The sequence below is a fragment of the Elephantulus edwardii genome, unplaced genomic scaffold, assembly GCF_000299155.1.
Source record: "Elephantulus edwardii isolate Elephantulus edwardi_28Jun2011 unplaced genomic scaffold, EleEdw1.0 scaffold00431, whole genome shotgun sequence".
Taxonomy (NCBI): domain Eukaryota; kingdom Metazoa; phylum Chordata; class Mammalia; order Macroscelidea; family Macroscelididae; genus Elephantulus; species Elephantulus edwardii.
In genome coordinates, this window is record NW_006400181.1 from 11827 (window position 1) to 23865 (window position 12039).

At 36.6% G+C, this 12039-nt stretch overlaps 1 pseudogene; it reads right to left on the reverse strand.

Annotated features, from left to right (window-relative positions):
* Positions 1–1925: 1925 nt before the first annotated feature.
* On the reverse strand, positions 1926–2863 carry LOC102861332 (annotated as a pseudogene).
* Positions 2864–12039: the final 9176 nt, after the last annotated feature.

Sequence of the window (12039 nt, forward strand, 5' to 3'; positions counted from 1 at the left end):
TTTGGATGAGAGTTGACATTCAGAAACACTTTAAACTGACTTACTCACTCTGGGATTTTTTAGATAACAATCAATCAAACAAACTTCAATTAAAACAAAAAACCCACCAGTGCTGTTAAGTTGATTCACACTCATAGCTACCTTCTCCTAGGTTTTCAAAGTAGTAATAAATCTTAGGAAAGGACTTGTCATATCTGACCCCCATAGAAAAGGCAGAAGATTTGAACCTATAACCTTTCAGTTGGTAGTTCAACACATAACACATCAGAGCCATCAAAAAGGAGCAAACAAAAATTGGAAATTAGTGTAATGAATTTTAATTAATTTCTATTTACCAAAAAAAAGTCTTAACATTGAATCTGAATTTTTAAACAAAATTATCACTAAAAACTTCAAGTAATATTCCATTTGCTTAGTACAGCATCATCCTAACTGGTACATCTAAGGTTTTTTTTTCTTCAGTGAACGCATTCTAAATAACTTTTGCACCCTACAAAATCAATCAATACTCTTGGCACCGGCAGTCATGAAATCAAAAGATGACTTACACTAGGGAAGTATGCTGTCAGAGACCTTTCTAAAGTGCTAAGGAGCAATGATGTTCATCTGGAGACTAAGGTGCACTCGATTCAGACCATTGTCTTCACAATTACATGCTATGCATCAGAGAGCTGGACAATGACTAAAGATGACAGAAGAAGAATTGATGCCTTTTAGTTGTGGTGCTGGAGAAGAGTATTGAACATACCTTGGACTGCCAAGAGAACAAATAAGTATCTATTATAGGGAATGGTGAAACCAAGTTTCTCCTTGGAGGCAAGGATTTTGAAGCTCAGTCTCACATACTTTGGGCACATAGAGATGAGTCCTTGGAGAAGGACATCAAGCTTGGAAGGGTGGAGGGACGGTGTAGGAGACGATGACCCTGGATGAGATGATTGACGATTGACATAGTAACTGGGGCAATGAGATTAAGTGTGTGGGGGTCAGTGAGACTGGCTCAGGATAGGGCAGGCTTCATAGCTGTTGTATTTAAGGTCACTATGAGTCACAGACAGCTTGATGGCACATAACAACAATCCTACAAAATTAACTAGATTTTTCAAATAGCAACATAGTGGAAATTAATGCTTAAGTACCTTAACTTAAAATGTGTTTACTATATTTATCTATTGAATGTCTTAACCTGAATGCCTAATTGTTAATGAAGCCAACAGAATTTTGGGAGAATGGATGTTACCTGATTAAGAAGATTATAGTGTGGTCTCAGATCCTATCTTGTGGTTCCTAATGCCAAGTTATGAGAGCCAAAGGCTAAAACCCAGATGTGGACTGGGTGGAGCCACGGTGTTTCTGACACAGGATTGGGATGTAGGGTTACTATGGGTTACACATAACTTGACAGCACATAACACACACACATTTATCCATTAAAAAAGGTATTTGAATGCATAAAGTATGAGACTCAAGCTCAAAAACCTATTGGAATGGAGGAAAAATGACCCTCAAATGGAGTTTCAGAGACTGTACATCTCATGGGAGAAGATTTGCCTCTATTTCTCCTGCATAGCATCTGATGAGTTAGAACTGCCTTTTTTTTGGATCAGCAACACAATTCTCTATCCGTTCGACCACCAGAGTTCCCTAATGTAGGAGAACTTACGAATTCTTTTTATTTCATAGTTGTTGCTATTCACTCTCAAGTAAGAACTGATTCAGAGTTGTCCCTCCCATTTTACATTCAAAGGATATAAAATGATTAGGAGGATATTACTCATCTTTTTGCCATAAAGCATCTGGTGGTGGATTAAAAATTGTCACGTTTGGAGTGGCAGTGTAAATGCTCACCTATCAAGGCACCAGCACTCCCCAGTGTCACAAGTAGTCACCTGGATATTACAAATTCGTTTAGCTGAAAGGCCACATCAATTAGTTGTGAGTTTCCTTGGAAAGTAATGTTGACACCAAACTTTTCTCATGGCATTTTTCATCTCTGTATTTCTCAAAGTATAGATTAGGGGATTGAACATAGGAGCAATAATGGTGTAAAACAGGGCTAATATCTTATCCTCAGGAAAAGTGGTGGGAGGTCTAAGGTAGGCAAAGATTGCAGGAACAAAGAGTAAGACCAACACAGCTATATGAGAGCCACAGGTAGACAGCGCTTTGCGTCTTCCCTCAGCTGAGTGATTTCTCAAGGTGAATAATATAAATACATAAGACACAACAAGAGAACAAAGGTAGCTAAGACAACCATACCTGAATTGACAAGCACAAGAACACCAATGACGTAGGTGTCAGCACAGGCTATATTTAGCAAAGGGAAGATATCACAAAAATAGTGATCGATTTCATTAGGACCACAGTAGGGTAATACAAGTGCCATGAACAATTGAGGAAAGGAGTGAGCAGCCCCACCTATCCAGGCAGCAAAGACAAAAAGCATGCATCTCGTCCTGTTCATGATAATCATGTAGTGGAGAGGTTTGCAGATGGCAACATAGCGATCGAAGGCCATGACTGTGAGAATGAAGATCTCAACACTTCCAAAGAAGTGCATGGAGAATACCTGTAGCATGCAGTTACCGTAGGATATGGATTTATTCTCCAATAACAGATCACTAATAAATTTCGGTGTAACACTGGAAGTACAGCAGATGTCCAGAAAGGCTAAGTGACTAAGGAAATAATACATTGGTTGGTGAAAAAGAGCACTACACAGAATGGAAATTAGGATCAGAAGGTTTCCTGCTACGGGGGAAATGTAACAGGATAAGAAAAGAATGAAACAAAATGTTTGTATGTTTTTGTCATAAGAAAGTCCTAAAAGAATGAATTTGGAGGTATTTCTCTGGTTTTCCATACGTATCAGTTGAGCCAAATGATCATATATCTGAAAAGAAAGAAAACATACATTTGGATAAAAAATTAGCTGTATAACAATATACTAAAATAAATTAATATTAAATACTATTTATGTTTTATGATATTATGCTTCTTTTAAATTTATGATACATCTCTTATTTTTACACATGTATTGTGAAATATTTTATGATTGAAATATTATGTTTAATAATGGAATTTTCTTGAATCTACAATCAGCGCTAAAAGAAACAGATGTCAATAAATCTAACCTTTATGCATAGACAACTCTACTGCAAGAGGCCTAAAATAATTTTAAAATTAGTGATTAAGAAATAATTTAGAAAATAATAATTGCTAAAATAATTTAAGGACATTATTTTAATTTTTTTTCACCAGAATATATTTTAGACTACATCTTGATCATAAAGAAAATAGTATAAAATATTTATGTTACTTTAGTAAAAATACATATTTATTTTTGTTCTGGTTATTAGTAGGTAGGTACCATAAAGTCATTGACTTTATGTTTCATTAACAGCTTGTGGTCATAAGATGCTCAAAATCAATTAATCAGATTTAGTCCATTGTTACATTTACTGTATCAACCTAATCATATGAGGAGGTTTCTCATTTTCACTCACTTCTACTCTACAAGCATGATGGTGCTTTCAAGGGATTGGCTTCTCCATATAAAAGCCTTTTTAAAAAAAAATTCTAGTTATGTTTCTACAATGTATTTTGCTCACTCTTCTGGAGTTTGTGATATACTCTTTATTCTTTGTCAAAACTTAAATGAATCACATTTTCTTTGTGATTTTTTTCTATGTGTTTTTTTTTTAAATTGTGCAGGGTTTGTATGTTGTTGTTTTTATGTGTCATTGAGTCACCTGCAACTCATAGTGACTCAATATATAATAGCTCTGAAGTCTGCCCTATTCTGAGCCTGTCCCATTGATTCCAACACACCTCATCCCATTGCCCCAGTTACTGTGTCAATCCATCCCATCTGGGGTCTTCCTCTCCTGTGCTGTCCTTTCACCCTTTCAAGCTTGTTATCCTTCTCCATGTACTGGAGAACCAAATACACAAGAACCAAAATTTGACCTTGAATTTGACCATGTGAACTTCAAAACAGGTTTGAGGCTTTGAGGCCTTGAAGATTAATGAACAAAGACCAGAAGAGCTGTGGGAGGATATCAAGAAGAGCATCCATGAAGAAGGCAAAAGACAGAGGAAGAAAAGACCAAGATGGATGAGACTCTGAATATTGCACTCATGCACTTAGAAGTCAAAGAAAAGGGCTGTTGTTAAATGTGCCATTGAGTTGCCTGTGACTCATAGACTCATGGCAACCCTATGTACAACGGCTTTCAAGCCTGCCCTGTCCTGAGTCTCACTGATTCTGACACGCCATCCCTCATTACCCCAGTTACTGTATCAATCCATCTCATCCGTGTTCTTCCTCTCCTGTGCTGTTCTTCCAGCCTTCCAAGCAAGATGTAGAAATCAAGAAGTTAAGGATCTGAACAGAGGATTTCAAAGGACAGCTTGGGAAGACAGAGCGAAGTATTATAATGCAATGCCAAGAGATGGAGTCAGAAAATCAAAAGGGCTAAACACACTTGGTGGGATTTGTTTTGTTTTGTTTTGTTTTTTCTTCTGACATTTCTTAAGCTGAAGGAACTGAAGTATAAATTCAAGCCTCAAGTCTCAGGTTGCAACACTTAAGGATGCTATCAACAGAATATTAAATGATCCAGGAAGGATTAAAAACAAGATGGAGGGCATATACAGAGTCACTTTACCAAAAAGAATTGAATTGACTGACACAGAAGAATTTCATGGAACAATTATGATCAAGAGGCAATGGTGATAAAGGAGAAAGTTCAGATGGCTCTGAAGGAATTGGCTTTTTTAAAAAAAAAGGGCCAGTTTTGATAACTATTAGGCAATTTAAAACGTAATCATTTGGACCAGGCAGGCATGTTTTGGGCTTAAAAATGACAACTTTATTATTCTACACTTTAAAAAAGGTTTGCAGCCAATTTCCACAATGCAATATGCCTTTTAGGTTCTTGACTATACTTAAGTAAATGTTGATTGTGAAATTGAGTCAAAGTAAATTCTTGAGAATTTAAGACTTTTACCTATTTGTCATAGTTTTGCTTATTATTCTGCTTTTGAGTGGATTTTTGTATTGTGTGTGTGTGTGTTCTTTTGTCAAGATGCAATCCATAACAAAGGCTATAGTTTTATTAGAGTCCCTCATTTAATTGGATGGATTATTTCCCAGTACGGTTTTTAAGTAAAAAGAAAGTAATTGGAATAAAGAGGAACTAAATGATTTTTCAAGGTCAGAAAGTAACACTCTGTGAATACAAAAAACAAAATATTCTTTCCAATTTTCCTCAATCTAGTGAACACTCCATACTCTCGAGCTATGCAGCAAATGGGAGAGGGCATAAGAATCACAGAAGAGTATGATTAGCGGAATTATTATGGGGTCAACAATTTCATTTTATTTAGATCCACAATCAACATCGATGATAACCATAGTCAAGATATCAAAGAATTAGTTGCGTTGGGGAAATCTGTTGTAAAGGACCTCTCTAAACTGCTAAAGAGGTGAAACTTCAGTTTTAAGAATAAGATATGTCTTATCTACGTTAGTTTCATTTGCTTTGAATTTATACCTTAAATTGTGATATTGGCAAAGAGTGTTGGCCATCCCATTGACTGCCAAAGAACAGATGTACCTTTTGTTAAAGCTATGCAACCAGAGTTATTCTTAGAGGCAAGGATGATGAAACTCTGTCTCCCATAATTTAGGTATATTCCCAGGGTGAACTAGTTCTTGGAGAGAGTCATCATGCCTGGTCAGTGAAAGAAAGGAAGACCCTCAATGAGAGGAACTGAGACCATGGTGATCACAATAGGCTTGAGCATGGCTGAGATCATTTGCAGGATTGTGTAAAGTTCACATCTGTTTTTTCTAAGATTTGCAGTGAATCAAAGCCGATGTTTAATACTTCATAATAATATTACTGGGTCAATCTACCACACTTGAACAATTTTCTGATTCTAGTTCTCTTGATCTACTTTTCCATTTCTTTCTGTGAAGATACTAACTTTTAAATAGGTTATATTGTTTCATCTAAAAGACCTCTTCAAATTCTATCCTGTATGGGAATTTACTATTATGATGACTGCTGTAAACACAAATATTGAAACTGTAAATCAATTCAAGTGGCACAAAGTAGTGTCATAAAAACTCGTTTTTTGTTGCATATCGTGAAGCAACTTTTTACAAAAAGTCAAATAATAACTGATGAAAGAAATATTAAACTTATTTTACATAAGTGGTTTTAAGACTAGAAACACCAATAGAGATAAGGAGTGATAAAATGTAAATTGACTAATTGTGAATCATAATTATAACTGATTAACTTCCTTCAGTCTCATTTTTCTCATTTTTATGACTACAATATCCAGACATAATTCAGAACTATAATGAGTGATGCATGAGGTAATATGAACTATTCTGACACCATGCACATCAGATATCATACAATATCTTTTTTATTTTATTCTTTGATTGAAGAGTTGTTTTACAAAATTCTCAAATTTCTCTGTATACATACATAAAAAGTTAAATAAAGAAATCAGCAAATGAAACAAAAGAAAACAAAGCCCGAATATGCATTTAATTAGTTAATAATCAGATAAAACATTAAGTTTGAATATTTCATTAGATAAAAATAAATTTCTTTGATGATATATTGGCTAGTTTACAGTATTTCTAAACACTAACCATTAAAATTTTCCTTTAATAAAAATATAGACGTATATTTCTTTGCAATTTTGCATATATTTTCAGCATGGTAAGAGCAACTTGCTCTTACAGATAAAGTATAATTTCTAGCACAAGCTCACTTTTTTTCAGAGTTAACTAATAATAATGTATGCCTAAATTTACCTTGGTTGTTTCAGTAGAATCTATTAGGATAATAAACTTATTGAAAGTGATAAAATTCTTTATTTTTGAAGATAGTCGCATATCAACAAGCTTATTTTTTAAAAATACGAATACAAAAGAAGCTACATTCACACAGAATGGTATTCAGTAAAATTCACTGACACAAATTGAAGATGTCCTTCCTTTAAGCCTCCTGTTCTCAACTGAAATTCTAGTTATAAATTATGTAAGCTTAATACTAAAATATGCTCTATTATTTTTCTACTTATAAAATTGCTTTATGTTACAAGATAAGTTACAGCACTATGGAAGAAGACAGAACAATAAAAAATAAGCAATAGGTCTAAAAATTACTAGTGTGCTCTCCACAAACCAATGAAAGATGCGTTAAGTCATTACCAATAGATTGGAATGTCCTCCGTCATAATATCTCCAGACTGAATCAAGAAGGATTTCACTATGATGTGCTAACTTTGCTAATTCTCCAGTACATAAATCTGAAAGAAAATTCAGAAAGTTATAAGCAAATAAGCTAGCATACATGATGCTAATTTACTAAAAGAGACATGAAATATTAAAATCCCTAAGGTAGTCAATACATTTGCAAAAGGATTTTTTAATAGCCCCTTAAAATTATCATGGATGGGAGGAGAACATTTCTATTCTGGAGGAAAGCAATCTGAAGCTTTTAACACAGATTTCATATTAGGCTCAGCCTAAAACTGAAACAAAAGTTTTTTTTAATTACCAAAAAGAAATCTGTACACTATTTAAGTACGAAGTATTAAGTATTTATAAAATGAAATGCTTGATGGCATTTCACTGTGAAGAGTAGATTATAAATACGTGACAGTGTAGGAATTAATAACAGGCCTTTGAAAATTAATCATTTCCCCAGCCGCTGCCCAAATATAACCTTGCCAAACGGCACTAACTAGTTGTCCACCTTAATGACCCTAGTGCCTGTGGACATTATCTGGCCCTTACTTTCACTTTGCTGCTAACCTGACTTGGGAAATCTTTCTCTGGAGGCTCAAAAGGGCTCAGACCAGAATATTTCAGACAATAGGCAGCACTTCTAACACTCTGCTTCTCTACTAAACTGTGCTGTTGTGTTTCCTTCAAAGCCTTTTCAAAAGTGGTAAATCCCGCTTTTACAGAGAAGCTGCTGGATCCCAATCTCTTGCCTTTGGGTTAACTGCCTAATTCCTCATGCCTACGCCACCAGAGTAGGAACATAAAACATAGACTGGGATAACGTGAAATCAAAAAATCCGTGATGAGGTAAAATAAAATTTGCTGCCTACAGTTAACTGATGATAGGCATCTGCAACCCACATAAGGCTCACTTTGATGAATATAGAATTCAAGTGATTGTTATCGTTAAGATGCCAGAGAGTACTTTAAAAAAAAAAACACGCACAAAACTACCTCATGCAACAGATTACTTTCCTAGGCTGTAATCTTTATGGGAGCGGATTCTCAGTTCTTTCTCCTGTAAAGCCTCTGGATAGGTTCAAACAACTCGCCTTTCCCTTATCAGCCAAGCACATAATTCTTTGCCTCCAGGACATCTTTTTAAGAGGAAGATTTTTGTTGTTGTTGTTATGTGCCCTCAGGTCGCTTGCGATTCACAGTGACCCTCTATGTACAAGAGCCCTAAACGCCGTTTTATCCTGTGCCAACCTAGCCGTCTCTGACACTCACTCCCACCACCGCAATCACAGAATCGATCCATCTCATCGAGGATCTTCCTCTCCTGAGCCGTCCCTCCACTCTCTCAAACATGATGTCCCTCTCCAAGGACCAGTCCCTCCTTGCAACATGTCCAAAGTATGTCAGACGAAGCTTCAGAATCCTTGACTCCAAGGAACATTCCGGCTTCACCCTCTCCAGGACAAACCTGTTTGTTTTCCTAGCAGTTCATGGTTTATTCAATATTCTTCTCCAGCACCACAGGTCAAAGGCGTCAATTCTCTTTCTATCATCCCTAGTGACTCTCCAACTATCTCATGCATAGATCGTAATTGCGAAGACTATAGTCCCGATCAAGTACATCTTAGTCTCCAGCCTGACGTCGTTGCTCTTCAGTACTCTTGAGAGGTCCCTCACAGCTGACTTTCCCCAATGCAATTCGTCTCCTGGTTTCCTGGCTGCAGTTACCAAGAGTATTGACTGTGGAGCCAAGCAAACTAAAACTGTTAGTAAAATAAAGATAGATAAGTAAAATCAGTCACCTGCAAGAACATGATTGAAACCAAGTTAGTTGTGATCAGAGACTAACTATAATGGAATGGATGGTAGAGAAATGGGAAAAGAGAGCAGAAATGAGAAAAGTAGAGAGGAAATGGAATCAGGAAAGGAAAAAAACCCACTCTTTATTCAGTACTTGAGCAAGAGAAAAGGGAATATCTTTCCAGGCAAAAACAGAAAAAGAAATATAAACAAACAATAGAAAGGGATAAAGAGTACTAAAGCTTTCTATCATCTCCATTCGACTCTCCCTGCTATTCCACTCAATACTGAGAAGTGATGGTGGCTTATCCTCATCTGCACACTGACTTTCAATTAGACTATATCTCTCTCCTTCTTTAACATATCATAATTATGTTAACATGATTCTCAGATTGTAAGTTTTGCATACATTTAACATTTCAAGAATGCAATTTTCAGAGTCCTTTTTTTCTGGTTCAGATAAATTTCTTTAAGGAATAATAGTAACAGCATGAATAGAGTGAGAGTTTATTATTGGATATTCTCTGGTTGCCTACTGGCAAGTAGCTACAAGGCAATTCCAAAGGCACATGGTTCAAAGCCACCAGCTGTTCTGTGAGAGAAGGATGGGCAATCTCCTCTCATGAGATTAACTGCCTGTGGAAACCTGCTGGAGGGTCGACAGTTATGGGTTTGTTCTGACTCCACGGTACACAACAACAACAAAATTATTTTACAATTTATTATTCAAAATGGCTTTCTAATGTGTGAACAGAACAAGGAAACATTACAAGGTTTAAAATTAAGAGAAGTGTGCATCAGGGTTGTATTATTTCTCAATACCTAGTTAATCTGATTGTAGAGCAAATCACTTGAGAAAAGGGACTCTGTTAAGAAGAATGGGGGATGTAGCCTCCTACTTTATTTATTTCCTCCTTTCTTGGAGCTAGAGCTTACTTGTATTTTGTCATCTATTGCTGCATAATAAATCATATATCTCCACTATTTCCTAAGTATACATTTTAGCTTTGCCTGCAGTTTCATCTGGGCTCAAATGTAGTTATTTTATGGTTTAATTGTGCTGAATGATTTGAATGGGTGGCCCACATGTACAGAGGCTGAGAGGGACTCTGAGGTGGGTCATCTATTCAGGCAGCACTGTCTGGACTTCTTACGTATCAGCAGCATTCTAAGAGCAGAAAGCAAAAGTTGCATGTCCCCTTGAAGCCTCAGCGTGGAATTCTGTTAGTAAGTCCCCTTTCACACCATTCTGTTGATGAAAGTAAGACATAAAGCTGGTTAAGATTCAAAAGATGTGAGAAGAGACTGAATGATGAGAGGAGCTGTAATGAAACTGTCACCATGTTCAATTCATACTACCACTCTTTAATGTAATGATATTTTTCTATCTAACCTTTACCTGTCTTTGTGTTCTAATGATATTTGTAATACGAGGAGAGTTAAATGTGTTAAGATCACCAGAAGCTTCAGAACTATTTCTGTTTCTTTGCACTTGTGATTCAATGAGACTACCGGCAAAATGGTCTTTATTATCTACGAGAGACAAGTTTGGATGGTGGCTTAAGAATATTCATTTCAAAGCCAGCGGACTTGGGTGTGACTGTTGGTTTAGAGATTATCAAAAGGGTGATGTTGGCCATGCTCTTTAATTCTGTATATGGCAATTGTATAATTTGCAATTGAGGGAAAACTAAAGACTACCTCTGAAGGATTAAAAAAATGTGGCAACAGGATTAGAGGAAGACTCATCAATAATCTGTTATGCAGATGACATAACTTTCCTTGCTGGAAAAGAGAAGGAATTAAAAACTTTTTTGCAGAAGACCAAAGACTACAGCCTTCAATTTAGATCACACATCAACAACAAGAAAACAGAAATCCTCACCACTAGACCAATAGGTACTTCTCTATGACTTCATCTTACTTGGACCCAAGGTCAACACCTTGGGTGGATGCAACTCCTGCTCAGTGATAGCAATGGAACACATAAATTTGTTGTTGTTGTTGTTATGTGCCATCAGGTCGCCTGTGACTCATAGCGACCCTATGTGCAACAGCCCTAAACCCCGCTCTAACCTGTGCTAATCTCTCTGTCTTTGACATGCCTACCCCCACTAGCCCAGTCAGTGAAGCAATCCATCTCATTGAGGGTCTTCCTCTCCTGCGCTGTCCCTCCACCCTCCTCAGCATGATGTCCTTCTCCGAAGACTGGTCACTCCTTGCAACAGGTCCAAAGTATGTCAGACGAAGCTTCAGAATCCTTGCCTCCAAGAGGCCACTAATATTTCATTCCAATTGTGCGACTCAATGGTTAACCCGGCTCAACTCTGGCCCATCCTGACCCCTCTGCTCCCACCCTCCCACCTTGGATCCTCATAGTCTTTCTACAATAATGCCTTTGTATGATATTTTTCCTTATGGGACTGAGTTAGTTCACTTAGAATAATGCTCTCCCATCCCTACCAAGCTAGGTAATAATTTACAAAAGCATTGCTCCTGCATGCCGCATAGTATTCCATTGTGTGAATGTTCCATAATTTCTCAATCTAGTCTATTGTGGTTGGATGTTCTGGCTGTTTCCATATTCTTACAATGGTGAAAAACACATGGTTTCTATGAGTCTTATTCAACTTAATGGCACTTAACCACTGCTAAGTTAGACTATTGTTTTTATATTTTGGAGAAACAGTCTTCTACTTTATACATCACACTTTGTTACTTTGTTGTACTGAGGTAATCTGGGTTTGCTGTAATGCTGAACCTTGTACCATAATGATTTTTAAGTGTGGATAGTGTTTGGTGGAGCTCTCAGTTGTAAAACAAGTTAGGAAGCAGGAATGACATCCACTTCCCAAATGACATGCCTATGGAAACTCTATGAATTTGGGGAAACAACAACAGTTATAAAAAGGTATTAGATCTTTTTTTTTATTTATGTTGTTTATTTTTCATTTCAATGAGCA